Here is a 14,705-nt window from a genome sequence, read left to right as displayed (position 1 = left end):
ATTACCTGTGTGTGGGCACATACACTCTGGGAGTCGTTCTAGGCAAAGTACACAGGCCTGTTCTGTCATGTTAACTCTATCTGGACTCCATGATCCAGAGTCTAGTTTCATGCTTTGTGGCTTTAAGGTATCCCTGCTGGGAGCATGACTGATAACAGCAACAGTCATTTCTCCATCCTGGATCATAGTTATGGGAGTTTACATTGAAATTAATAGTACAGAGCTGTCCCCATTACCCTTCCTCCAGCCTGCCTACCAAGTTTGAAAACAGCTACTTGTAATATGTGCCTTCTTGAAATGCTTAAGAGGCATTTTATTTTCTACACTGAACCTTGACAGATAATTATGGTTTGTAAAGGGGCTGGCTTCAAGTAGTCTCAAGTTTTAGATAAATGGAATAGTCTTACTTGTCTCATGGTTTCCTATCTTGTGACTAGAAGGATAGTGCAGAATCCTGTCTGGATTGGATTAGAACTGTCTGGACACTTGGGAGTAAACGACACTTATATAGCTTATATTTCAGGTTATGCTGTCTATGGTGTTTCGTGTCATAAGAAAGAAATTATTTTAAAAAGGAGTATTATATCACATGTAATTGTGATGTGGAATGAGTGATAGGGTTTCCAACTTTAGACAAAATACTCTAGTATATGTGCAACCCTAACAAAGCCAAGAGATGAAGGCACATTCCATAGCAATTCTCAATAGAGATAGTAGATTTGGAATGGGATGGTGAGTTTTTAAAAAGCAGACATTTATCTTTCCTTTGATTTAGTTTTATTTAAGAGATTGTGAAATTCTAAGGAATGTTGAAGGATCTTTGAGAGACTTAAGCACAGCATGGTGTCAAGGATTAAGAACTGTTATAATTATGGATAGATTGGCCACTATATATGTACAGTTGTGGGATAATGGCAAGTGTTCTGTTTCTCCCATTCTTTGTCCTTCCTCCTGTCTCAAGCACTGGTACCACACAGTTGAAGTAGTACTTTAATCCTAGATTTTATTTGCTTTCACTACATGTAGTTTGATGTTACCTTGTTATTTTGTTATGAGAGGATTCATCCAAATATTCAAACTTTGAATGAATTAAACACATACAATTAAAAAGCATAAGCATGCACATGATAACGTTTTACAATTCTTGGTTTAAAGTGCCTTCACAGTGATACTGTGGTTCAGGTTGTGCAGATTGTTGTGTTAATCCTCATACCGGTTTTCTAGCAAGATAGTTTAATGTTGATCTGGCTGCATTTCAGGGACGAGAGACACACAAAAAAACTTCATGCTGTTCTGCCATCTTGGTCCCTCTCTTCACAGTGATACTGAACTAGGAAAAGCAAGCCAGGGTTAAATCAAGATGGTGAGGACTTAAAGCGGTGCGAGTGTATTACCTTGCTGCAGATGGGGCTAAGATCATGATGTTACAGTGTCACTGATGGAGAATCCTACTCCATCATTTCTGTTAACCATTTCTTGAGCATCTGTGAGCCAGGTAAATAAAACACACTCTATACCTTTCAAGAGCTCAAAAGTGTATGCGTGCATGTGTGTGAAGACTATGCCCAGAAGTCATGTCACCCGACTATAAATCCAAGTTGCATGTATACTGGCTTTATATGATCTTGGGCAAATTACTTCAACATCTATAAATGGTGATAGTAATACCTCACAGGATTTTATGAAGGTAAATGAGTTAATTTGTATAAAATGTTTGCAGTGTCTTGTACCTCAAAAGCATTCAGTGAATATTAGCTCTTAATTTCATCACTCTTATCTACTTACCGTTTCACTTTTCGCGGGGTCCTTATAAGACACTCCCATTTCCTTCCAACACATCCACCTTTCATATTTGAGCCATTTCCAGAGGGAATATGTTTATTACCCCGTATACTCCCAAGGAGACACAAAGAGCACCAGATAAGAGAAGATGAGACGAAAATCCACCTGGGCTGCAGGAAGGAAGAATGGTGCCCTAAAGATGGTTTTGGAGAAAAGGCAGAATAAGGGAGACATTGTCAATTAAACAGTAATGTTTTGAAAATGATCTTTTTTCTTTTCTTTGAGCAGTACTGTGGACCTAAAATACTCAGTAAACCATGTTGTAAACAGATGTGCTGTCATCAGGCTTTGATGTTCCATTTATAGAGCACAGGCAGAGCAGATTTAGCATAATCCTTAAGGGTCCTAGGATTTTCAGAATGGTAAATGAACACTGGTTTCTGCTTAAAGTCATCAGCTACATTTGCCCTTAATAAGAGTCAGCTTGTCCTTTGAAACTGAAGCCAGGCATGGACTTTTCTCTAGCTATGAAAGTCCTAGATGACATCTTTTTCCATTGAAGATCTTTTGCTTAGTGTAGCCACCTTCAGTAATGATTTTAGCCACATCTTCTGGACAACTTGCTGCAGCTTCCACATCAGAACTTACTACTTCACCTTGTACTTGTACAGAGATGGCTTCTTAAACTGCACGAATCCACCTCCGTTAGCCCCATTTCCTCTCTGTAGCTTCCTCGCCTCTCCCAGCCTACCGAGAACTGAAGAGTTCGCATTCTGGATCAGGCTTTGGTTTATGGGAATATTGTGACTTCTGTTCACACATTTGTGTGTTCACTGGAGTAGCACTTTTAATTTTCTTCAAGAAATTTTCCTTTGCATTTACAACTTGGCTGTTTGGTGCAAGAGGCCTAGCTGCTTTCAGCCTAACTTGGCTTTTGACCACCTTCCTCACTAAGCTTAATCATAGCTTTTGATTTCAAGTGACAGATGTGTAACTCTTCCTTTCACTTGAACACTTAGAGGCCATTGTAGGGTTATCTGTTGGCCTAATTTCAATATTGTGTCTCAGGAAACAGGGAGGCCTAAGGACCAGACAGAGATGAGCAGGTGGTTAGTGGAGCAGTCAGAACGCACTATTGGTTAAGTTCATGGTCTTATATGTGTGCAGTTTCTGGCACCCCAAAACCATGACGACTGTAACATCAAAGATCACTGATCACAGATCACCATAACAAATATAATAATAAAGAAAAAAAATATTGTGGGAATTACCAAAATGTGACAGAGACGTGAAAAGGCAAATGCTGTTTGAAAAATGATGTTGACATTTGTTTGATGCAGGATTGCCACCAATCTTCATCAGTTTGTAAACAATGCAATATCCGCAAACCACAGTAAAGTGAAGTGCAAGAAAATGAGGTGTGCCTGTATAACCTCGGGGAAGTCCTTTCATTTCTCAAGCCTTGATTTCTACATCAAACCAAGATTAATTCCTATTTTACCAGGTGTTTTTGAGAATTGAAGAGAAAATACTCCTAAAGCAAACAGTGGAGTGCCTGGTACATGTGAGTTGCTTGGTGTGTTTTTCTTACTTTTATTAATCCTCCCACTGACTATGCGGTGAGTGTCATAATCATCTCCATGGCATTGTCAGCAACCTGAGATTCGACAGCTCTAGTAAGTTTCCCAGAGTCACACATCTCAAACGTAGGCTAAATTTGAACACCCCGCCCCCAAGAGACCATGCAACTGCCTCGTGACGGTACTGTGTCTCAGAAGATTGAGGTTTCTTTTGCAACCACACAGGTCCTCTCCTGCCTTTTTGAACAAAAAAATATTCCCTTTAGCATGCTGTTCCTTCAGCCTAGAATGCCCTTCTTATCCCCCTTTTTACCATGCTCATCTGTCAGAGTGACTACTGTTCACCTTGCAAAGTTCACTTCAGTTGTCACCCAGGCTTGCTCAGGCACTAATTGAGGAAATGAGGGATAAAAATGCTGTCGGTCATATAGAAAACCAAGAGCAAAAAGGCAGAAGTTCTTGCTCTCCAGTAATTACTTTTAATGTAAATAGATTAAGTTCTCCAATAAGAGATTGGCAGAATGGATTAGACAAATGTTCCAACCAGATGCTGTCTACAAGTGAGTCACAGTGGGCCCAAAGACACAAATGTGTTAAAAGAGTGGGAAAAGCTCTTTTATGCAAAGAGTAACCAAAACAGAGCTCTGGTGCCTATATTAATATCAGACAAAATAGACTTTAAATCTAAAAGATTTCAAGTGACAGGATCACTGTATATTACTAAAATGTTCAACACAGGAAAAATATATACCAATTATAAGCGTTTGCACATCTAATAACAGGCCCATAAAAATATGTGAGGCAAAGTTGACAGAATTGAAGGGAGAAATAGACTGTTGTATTAATAGTTGGAGACTTCAGTAGTCCACTTTAAATAATGGGTAGATCACCACACAAAAGATAAAGGAATAAAGGACATAAACAACTCAACAAGCCAACTACACGTAACAGACAAATAACATTCCACCTCAAAACTGCACCATACATATTCTTCTCAATTGCACATGGCATATTTTTCATGAAGGATTTATATATTAGCCCATAAAACAAATATCAATAGCTTTAACATATATAAAGTAACTGTTGATCATAACAGGAGGAAGTTAGAAATTAAGGAAAAGTGGACAATTCACAAATAAGCAAAAATTAAACTATACACTCATAAATAACTGTTATGGCCTGAATGTGTCTTCCCCCAAGTTCCTATGTTGAAGTCCTACTGTCTGATGTGTTGGTATTAAAAGGTGGGGCTTCTGAGAGATGCTTAGGTCATAATGGTAGAACCCTCATGAATGGGATGGGTGCTTTTAGAAAAGAGATCCCACAGAACTCTCTTGTTCCTTCTGCCTGTGAGGATACAAAACAAATCCTGCAACCTGAAAACCTGACAATGCTGGCACCTTGATCTCTGACTTCCACCCTCAAGAACTGTGAAAAATATCCTGCTTACAAGCTATCCAATCTCTGGTATCTTGTTATAGTAGCCTGAATGGACTAAGAAAACAACCAATAGGTCAACGAATAGATCACAAATTAAATCAGAAAATACTTAAAGACTAATGAAAACACAGCATACCAAAATTAATGTCGTATAGCAAAAGCAGTGCTAGGAGGGAAATTTGTAACATAAATTGCCTATATGAGAAAAGATCTGGGAATCCATAACCTAACTTTACACCAAAAAGCTATGGAAGAAGGAAATAATAAAAGACAAAGTGGGGATAAACCAAATAGAAAAACAGAGAAAATCAGTGAAACCAAAAGTTGGCTTTGAAAAAAATCAACAGAATTGACAGAATGTTACCTAGACTGACACAAAAAAAGAAAACACAAATAACCAGAAATGAAAATGGAGATCTTGCTACCAACCTTACAGAGGTAAAAAGGATTATAAGACAATATTAAGAACAACTGTACACCAACAAATTATTTTCTTTCTCTAAATTTTTATTTAGATTCCAGTTAACATACAGTGTAATATTGGTGCACCAACAAATTATATAATCAAGAAGTGGTCAAATTCCTTGAAACACAAAGATTACCTAAACTAACTTGAGGAAATAGAATATTTCAACAGATCTGCTTTATAAAAGTTAAAAAAAAAACAGATTTACTCTATAAAAAGAGATTGAGTCAGTAATCAGAAACCTCCCAACAAAGAAAAGTCCTGTACCAAATGGCTGTACAAGTGAATTCTACCAAATACTTAATGAAGATTTAACACCAATCATTCTTCTCAAGCTTCTAAACAATTAGAGGAAAAAAATTCTCTCTGAGAACATTGTTCTCATACCAAAGCCAGATAAAGAAATCACATGAAAAGAAAATTACAGAGCAGTATTCTTTGTGGATATAGATGCAAAAATCCTCAATAAAATATTAGCAAATAGAATCCACCAGTATATTAAAAGATTTATTCACCATGACCAAGTACAATTTACCCCAGTAATGCAAGAGTGAGAAGAAAATCAACCAATGTAATCCATTCCATTAATAAAATGAAGGAGAAAACTCACATGATCATCTCACTTTATGCAGAAAAGGCATTTGACAAAACTCAATAACCTTCATGATAAAAATGCTCAGAAAACTAGGAATAGAGGGAAAACTCCTCAACATGATGAAGGCTATGTGTAAAACCCACAGCTAAAATCATCTTCAGTGGTGAAAGACTGAAAGCTTTTCCTCTAAGGTCAGAAAAAGACAAGTAGACCTGCTTTCACAGTTACTATTCATCATTGTTCTCAGAGTTTTATCTCAGAGCTATAAGGCAAGAAAAGGAAATAAAAGGTACCCAAAATGGAAAGGAAGTTGTAAAACTATCTTTTTGCAGTTGAAATGATCCCGTATATAGAAAGGATTCACAAAAGAATTCCCCAAAACTAATAAGGCTAATAGATGAATTCAGCAAAGTTGCAAGGAAAAACCAATACCCCAAGTCAATGGTATATCCATGGAACAGCAATGAATGATACAAAAAGGAAATTAGGAAAGTCCTTCCATTTATAATAGTACCTACAAGAGGAAAATATTTGGTAGTAAGTCTAATCAAGGTGAAAGATTTGTATGCTCAAAACAAAACAAAACAAAAATGCTGGACAAAATCAAAGATGACCCAAATAAATGGAAAGATATCTCATGTTCAGAAAAACCCAGAAAGACTTAACATTGTTAAGATGTTAATACTACCCAAAGAGACACACAGATTCAATGCTATTAAAATTCCAGCTGCCCTTTTTTTTTTTTTTTTTTAAGAAAAGGTAAAGTCAATCCCCAAATTCATACAGGATTATAAAGGGCCCCAAATAGCCAAAACAATCCTAAGAAGAATAAAGAATAAAGTTACCCAACTTCACAATTTATTACAGTGCTACATTAATTACAGCAGTATGGCAGTGACATAAGGACAGACATACAGACCAGTGCAGTAGAATAGAGAGCCCAGAAATAAACCCTCACATGTATGGTCAATTAATTTTCAACAAGATGCCAAGACCTTTTAAGGGGAGGGACACTCTGAAAAAGTTGAAGAGCAGGCAACATTTCCTAACTCATTTTATGATGCCAGAATTGTCCTGATACCAAAATCAGACAAAGATACTATAAGACAGAAAGAAGGGAAGGGAAGGAGGGAGGGAGGGAAAGAAGGGAAAGAAGAAAGAAAGAAAGAAGAAAAAAGAAAAGGAAAAAGAGAAAGAAAGGAAGTAAGAAAGGAAAACTACAGACCAGTATCCCTTACAAATACGATGCAAACATACTGAAAAGACTAGCAACAAACATTTCTCCAAAGAAGATCTATAAATGGCTAATAAACACATGAAAAATGGTCAATATAATTAGTCATTAGGGAAATGCAAACCAAAACCACAATGAGATATCACTGCCAGGATGACTATGAGGAATATTTTAAACAGGGAAAATAAGTGTTAGTGACATTGTGGGGAAAATGGAATCCTTTGTGCAATGCTTATGGGAATGTAAAATGGTATGGCCCTTGTGGAAAACACTGTTGTGATTCCTGAAGAGGTTAAATATAGAACGACCATATATTTCAGCAGTTTCACTTCTAGATATATACTCTAAAGCATTGAAAGCAGGGACTTAAACAGATAATTGATCACCAACACGTATGGTGACAGCATTATTTACATTAGGTGAAAAGGATGAAAAACAATCTAGATATCCATCAACACATGAACTGATAGACAAATTGTGGCATATACATGCAATGGAATATTATTCAGCTTTAGAAGGAATAGATTTCTGATGCGTGCTACAATATTTATGAACTTTGGAAACATGCTGAGATAAACCATACACAAAAGGACAAATATTGTATGATTCCATTTATATGAGGTACCTAGAGTAGGGAAATTCATAGAGATATAGAGGTTACCAGCCGCTCAGGGCAGTGTGGAAGGGGAAGTTGTTGTTTAATTGAACAGTTACTGTTTGGGATGATGAAAAAGTTCTGGAAATGGATAGTGCTGATGGATGCACAGCACTGTGAATGTACTTCATGCTAATAAGTTGTAAATTTAAAAATGACTAAAATGGTATATATCCTACAATAAAAAGAAAAAAAACCTCAATGCATAATAACATATCCTTCTTGTTCTTGGGAAGTTCAGTGCTTTGTCTTGATTCCAACAGAAGTAAGGTAAAAGGGAAAAACTTAAGCAAATGATCCAAATCTTCTATAAGATAATATATATTTCATGGTAATTTTCAGAGTGCCACAAACCGTACCTGCTAGCTTTTGCCTCTTTTGGAACTGAGCTAACTTATCTCTGAGGGAATTCATTAGTAGACAAGTTAATGGAAATTACACAATAAGACTGGAATGGAACATGTCAAGAAAATACAGAAGTCTGTAAGTACTCACCAATCACACTGAGAAGAACCTGATTTTTGGAAGGGTGGCAGGTTCTAACATGTAAACACATTATTTGGAGTTTTATTTCTCCTTTAAACATTATTTTTGTAGGAATAATAGTCTCATACAGGATTTCTCATTGATAGTCAGTACTTATGCACGAAAATAACGAAGTGTGCAACCATTGTTGATGACCTTAGGTTGCTAATTATGTAATTATTTAAATTTTGGAATTGATACGGAACATACAAACCCATTTCCTCATTGTAAATCTTGGGAGAATAGAGGCATTGAAATAAGGCCTAAGACATAGATGTGGGAAATATTCAGAGAATATGTGAATTCTGGTAATAATTGAATGAATCAGTAGTTTATAGTATGGTCCCTGGACCTGCAACATTAGCATCACTTTGAAACCTGGGGTAAATGCAAATTATCAGAACATTGTTCCTGGCAGAGAGAAACACCTGAACAAAAGCCTGATAGCTGGACAGACTGGGATTTAGGGAGGGAAAGAAGGTCTGTTGGGAAGATATAGTTTGGGGTGGTTGGGACAGCATTCATCAAGGTAGAGAGGGGAGGGGTTGGAGCTTAAAGTATTTTTCGTGATATATTAGGGGTTTGGATTTCATCCCAAGAGCAATGGAGAATCTAGAAATAAAAGAGAACCCTCTTCATGCCCCAGGGACAGACTGGGTCATTAATAAGGGGAAAAAATGCTGGGTATGGCTATGGTATATTGAAGAATGGACCACCTCTAGAAGGCCCTCTTGCAGACTTCCAGCCTCTATAGGAGGGTCTTCTAGTTTTTCCACAGGAGAAAAGGCCCAGAGCTATTTTAAAATTACCCAGATTCTCCACAGTGGAAACTGATTCATACTAGTTGTTTGTTTGTTTGTTTGTTTGTTTGTTTGTTTGTTCACATACTGTCTGGGGAGACTCAACCTACCCCTCTAGGCTGAAGGTGGACTCCCAAGAAATAACCTGGTTGGAGACAGAGCAGAGTTTGGTCCTCTAAGCCATTTAGTTACACTTCCATATATCAGATACACATACACTCAGTGCAAATAGAAGGAGTATGAATAGATTACTCATGACTATACAAATGCTATACATTTGAAAAGGTTTCCTTTTACTAAAACATAAATGCTAATCAGCAATCACCTGAGCCGCCAGGAGACATACTAGAAGACAGACTTACAGGTGCATAAATGCAGAGAATAGAGAGAGATCTTCATGGCCCTTCTGAGGACCCACCTTTCAAAGGTACTTCCAGAGTTGTCAGTTTACATTTGTTTATGTAATTTTTGCAAGGATGCCAGTCTTCCCACTGGAATATTTACAGAAATACAAACATATTCACAGATCATGTCTGAAATCTAATAAAAAATAAGTGGTGATACACAGAAACAAAATATAACCCAACTGAGGAGAAAAATCATTCGAAATAAGCACAGAATGGCAAAGTGGAAGACATTAAAACAGAAAAATGTAGGGGTGTCTGGGTGGCTCAGTCGAGTGTCTGATTCTTGATTTCGGCTCAGGTCATGATCTTGAGGTTGTGGGATCAAGTCCTGCGTCAGTGCTGAGTGTGGAGCCTGCTTGGGATTCTCTTTATCTCTCCCTCTGCCCCTCTTCCCCACTCACCCCCTCTCTCTTCCTCTAAAAAAACAAAAACAAAAACGTGTTCCATATGTCCAAGAATCAAGAAGACTGAACATGTTAAGTAGAGACATGAAAGATTTAAGGAAGACCCTAATCTAAGTAAAAGAGATAAAAACTATAAATTATGGTATGAAATGATGTCACTAAGGGCAAAGTGGACATTGCAGAAGAAGAGATCAGGAAAATGGAAGATGTAGCAGTAGAAACTATTCAAAATGAAACAGAAAATACTAAAAAAGAAAAAATTATCAATGAGCAGTGAGACAACTTCAAAAGAACTACTACACATATATAACTGAAGGCCCTGAAAGAGAAGTAGAGGGACAGAAAATCATTGGAAGAAATAATGACTGAAATATTTCCAAATTGGTGGAAACTATAAACCTAAAGAACAAAGGAGCACAAGAAAAGTTCACCAAGGCTGGAGCTTGGGAAAATGGTGGAATAGGAGGAAGCTGAGCTCATCTTGTCCCACATTTTCAACTTGGATCCAAAGACTGGCAGGAAAACTCCACAACTAAATACAGGGAAGAAGCTGTATCTCAAAGGTTAGAAAGGTCAGAAAGGTGAAGGGAGGCTGCCTGAAGGAGGGAAGGAGCTGTCAGTTGAGCATCTGACTTTTTATTTTAGCTCAGGTCATGAACCCAGGGTCGTGGAATTGAGCCCTATGTTGGACTCCATGCTGAGCATGGAGCCTGCTTAAGATTTCTCTCTCTCTCTCTCTCTCTCTCTCCCCCCTCCTGCCCTTCCCCACTTGTGTGCGTGTGCACTCTCTCTCTCTCAAATAAAAAAATAAAACAATAAAAACCAGGGCTGAATTCTGTGAGTTTGTAAAACCAGTGGGACTTGGAACCTGGGGTTTGGAGGTCAGCTAACTCAGCATTGGGGGAGCCAGGAAGGTGAGTGATAACTGGGTTGCTGCCCTTAAAAGGACATGAGCCTGCATGGAGAGACAACATAAAAATGGCAGTTTGCACAATGCTGGGGGCAAATAGGAGACAGATCTGTTCATACTGATTTTGGAGTGTGTTAGGGGGACTTCTCCTAAAACAAGGGAGCTGGCACATGCCATTTTCCTCCCTGTCCCCCTAGCATAAGCACAGAGACACCTGCAGGGAGCAGGGCTGCACAGAACTTGTTACCTAACCCACTAGCAGTGTGCCACACCCATGAATTTTCCTGAAGACTTGCCCATTCCAAGCTTGCTAGCCTAGGCCCTGGGCTCAGGGGTTTAAATTTGTTAAAGCCATGAGCACCCTGCCCCGACTTCAAGTGCACATCCACCATGCCACACCCAGTTGTGTGCTCTAGCCACCCCCATGTTTTACCCAATCACACATGCCAGGGAAGTGTCCCGTTCTGTGCCCAGCCACAACTCACGCCCCACCAGGAACCATCAGATGGCCCACCCAGTCATGTGCCCCGACCACCTTTGTGGGTTGTGACCAGTCATGCACCTTGTCACCAATGTGCACTGTGCCGAGCCACCAGGTGCACAGGTGCTGCAACGTGCTGCACCCAGCCACCACGCCAGGCCCAACACTGCACTCCACCTAGCTTCCCACCCCAGCCAATGTTGTGCACCATGCTCAGACTGGCACATCGAGCCACCACAGTGATTAGGGAGATCCTGCAGAGGACTAGCCGCCCAGTGCAAATTTAGCTAATTTGCTCCCAAGTTCCTAGGCAGATACTACCCCCAAGAGGTGGCCTGACTGGGTCCCACTAACACCACAGAGAACAAGCACAGCCCACAACAGGCAAAGTCAGTGTAGACAGCAGCACTGAAGAGAAAACTGACTCAGACACAGCAGCAGGGCATAAGCAACGCGTGTAGGATACTCTCCTGAAGTGCCAGGTTCTGAACAGGAGACATTGCACTGTAGGGCACTCCAGGACCTCTTCTTCATAAAGTCATACTTTCAAGAGCAGAAGACACAGCTGACATTTTTTTAGCTTTCTTTTTTTTAATGTTTATTTAATTTTGAAAGAGAGGGGGTGGGGAGGGGCAGAGAGAGAGGGAGACAGAAGTTCTGAAGCAGGCTCTGTGCTGAGAGCAGAGAGCCTGATGAGAGGCTTGAACTCACAAACCACGAGATCATGACCTGAGCCGATGTCAGACACTTAACCAACTGAGCCACCCTGGTACTCCTTTATCTGACTTTCTTAACACACAGGAACAGAAACACAGAAGCAGGCAAAATGAGACAAATTTATTCCAAATGAAAGAATAAGACATGGCTATCTATAGCCAGAGATCTAAGCAAAACAGAATAAGTAAATGCCTGATAGAGAATTTAAACCAAAGATAAGGATACTCACTGGACTTGAGAAAAGAGTGGAAGACATGAGTGAGACCCATAACACAGAGATAAGGAATAACAAAGCAGAGATAAAGGACACAATAAATGAAATGAGAGACACACCTGATGGAATGAAGAGCAGAATGGAAGAAGCTGAGGAACGAATTAGTGATCTGGAAGACAGAGTAATGGAAAGTAAGCTGAATAAAAGAAAGAGAAAAGAATTCTGCAAAATGAGGATAGACTTAGGGAACTCAGTGACTCCATCAAACATGATAACACATTATAGGAGTCCCAGAAGAAGGGAGAAGGGGGCAGAAAATTTATAGGAAGAAAGAGTAGTTGAAAACTTTTTTAAGACATGCCCCCCACCCCTCCCCGCTGATAGATTTGCTAGCTCTCACCCTATGGGCAATCTGGCAGTCCCAGTACAAGCTCCAGATTTAACCTCTACTGATGCACAAACCCCATCGAGTACTTACAAACAAATTGGCAAAAGCCGTGGAAGACCTAGAGTCCCAAAACCATAGAGCAGTGGCTTCAAACTTTCTCGAAAAAAGCCCGATAATACATATATATTATAGCTTGGTGGATCACAGATCTTTGTCACATATTTCTCTCTCTCTCTCTCTCTCTGTCTCTCTCCCTCTGTGTGTGTGTGTGTGCGCGCGCGCGCAGGGGTGTTACAACTAAAGTTGCCAGCACGGTTCTTAGCTCTGGGGTCTTACAAACACAGGCCATGTGTGGAATCTAGCCCACAGGCCTCACTGTTATCCTAGTACCAAATATTGCCGAGAGAAAATTCCAAAGCCCTGAAGAGATGGAGATACACAGCATCTTTGCCGCCTGGATAAGTTAGCGTTGGTAAACTGCCGAGTTGGACTAGGATTCCGAAGCCTGGTCTATGGACTGATTCTAAGAAATGTCGGTGCCTTCCGGGCAGGAGTTCCGGGGGCAGGGGACCCTGGGCCCCTCCCCCTCCCCCATGTGCACCCCTGTCCCTGCACCTGGGAGAAGACGCCTCACTGACAGCCGCGGGGTTTGCTGCGCGACTCAGTTCCGGGAGCAATCTGCCACCGAGATGTTCTGACCACGCGTGGCCCCCGCCCTCATCTTCTGAGAGACAGAGGCCCGGCGTGCCCAAGGCGCACTTGCAAGTGTCCCCGAGTTGGCCCTCCGGGGCGCTCATCCATCACTCGTGTGCCCCGGCGCCGAGCGCCCTAAGGACCATCGAAACAGAACACCACGAAGTAATTCGTGACGTGTGCATGACGAGGACTCGCCAGGATCTGATGGTTCCAGGAGCGCCAGGCAGCCCGGGTCAAGCCCTGGCAGGGCCGCCACCACCTGGGCGAGCCGAGGCAAGTTCTGGGCCTTGAAGACCGTTCGCCCACATGCGTAGAGCTAAGTGAAGAGGCCCTGCGCTCCGGGACCGGCTGACGTGGGGGCGGCGGGCGGGCAGGTCGGGGCACCTGGGTGCCACCTCAGGATCCCGGCGGCCCAGCCGCGGGTGCCGCGGGCTCAGCTTCCCCGGGCGGCCGCGCCGCCGCCGGCTCCGGGATGCCGGGCCACCCCGTGAAGCATCTGGAGGTGGCTGTCCCGGGCCCTGGGCTACCCGCACGCGGCGGCGGGGCGCCGGCCTAACTGCTGTCCTCTGCGGCGGCGCTTGGAGAGACGCGCCCGGGGGCTCTGGCGCCCGGGGCCGCTCTGTCCCGTGTCGCTCAGCACCTGGACGCTGGCCCCGCTGCCGCCCGCCCGGCGACCTGGGGCTCTCCCTCCCGGGGCCAGCTCCCCCACGTCCCCCGCATCCGGCCGAACCCGGCTGGCCCCGCCGCTGAGCCCGGTCCCCCATCGGAGGGTGCCGGCTGCCGCCCTCGGGGACCCAAGGGAAAGGGCGGAGGACCCAGGGCGCTGAGGCGGCGGTTGGGCGCCCACGCCGCGGTCGTGGCCTGTCCCACCGAGACAGGCGACGCCAGGTCCCTCCAACTGCAGCCCGGTGCGCGCGGCCAGAGGCTAGCGAGTCCCGCGGGGCCAGACCGTTGGCCTCGCCTTTGCCCTCGTCGACTTTTCTGGAGCCCGTGCGTGGCCCGCTGCTCGCCCGTTCTCTGTCACCCGGCCCGGTGGCCCTCGCGAGCCTGGGGCGAAGGGCGCGCTGGCCGCCGAGGGGTCGCAAGCTAGGACACCCGCTGACTTTTCTACAGAGTCCAGGGATTCGCCCGCAAGCGGACAGCTCTTCGTGCCACCTTGTGCAGGCAGCTCCCCCGCCCGCCGGTGCCCCCCAGTGTCCCCATGGATCCTGGGTCACCCCTGCCCCGCCCCTCACCTCGGATGCTTGCAGCCTCCTGGGCCTGCACCCCTCGCTGTTGGGTCGCCCCCCAGGGGCCGTATCTGGCCCCGCGGCTCCCCTCGGGGTCCCTGCTCTGTGGGGACTCTGCAGGCGGGACTCCCAGAGAGAAGCCACTGTGTCTGCTGGCACCTCCAGTGTGTTGGCCGCTCAGG

General features: G+C 42.9%; 1 long non-coding RNA gene across 2 annotated transcripts; it reads right to left on the bottom strand.

Moving 5' to 3' along the window:
- Positions 1 to 1,128: 1,128 nt before the first annotated feature.
- Positions 1,129 to 14,200, bottom strand: LOC131498767 (uncharacterized). Of its 2 annotated transcripts, XR_009255585.1 has the most exons (4): positions 13,214 to 14,200; positions 9,440 to 9,568; positions 1,786 to 1,975; positions 1,129 to 1,330 (listed from the first exon to the last, which is right to left on the bottom strand). It is a non-coding gene; the product is annotated as an uncharacterized LOC131498767 (long non-coding RNA). The 2 variants fall into 2 exon arrangements; XR_009255584.1 differs by lacking the exons at positions 9,440 to 9,568; positions 13,214 to 14,200 and having other exon boundaries at positions 1,786 to 5,455.
- Between the last annotated feature and the right edge of the window lie 505 nt (positions 14,201 to 14,705).

The sequence above is a fragment of the Neofelis nebulosa genome, chromosome 17 (assembly GCF_028018385.1).
Source record: "Neofelis nebulosa isolate mNeoNeb1 chromosome 17, mNeoNeb1.pri, whole genome shotgun sequence".
NCBI lineage: Eukaryota > Metazoa > Chordata > Mammalia > Carnivora > Felidae > Neofelis > Neofelis nebulosa.
This window is presented reverse-complemented; position numbering and strand designations above follow the sequence as displayed.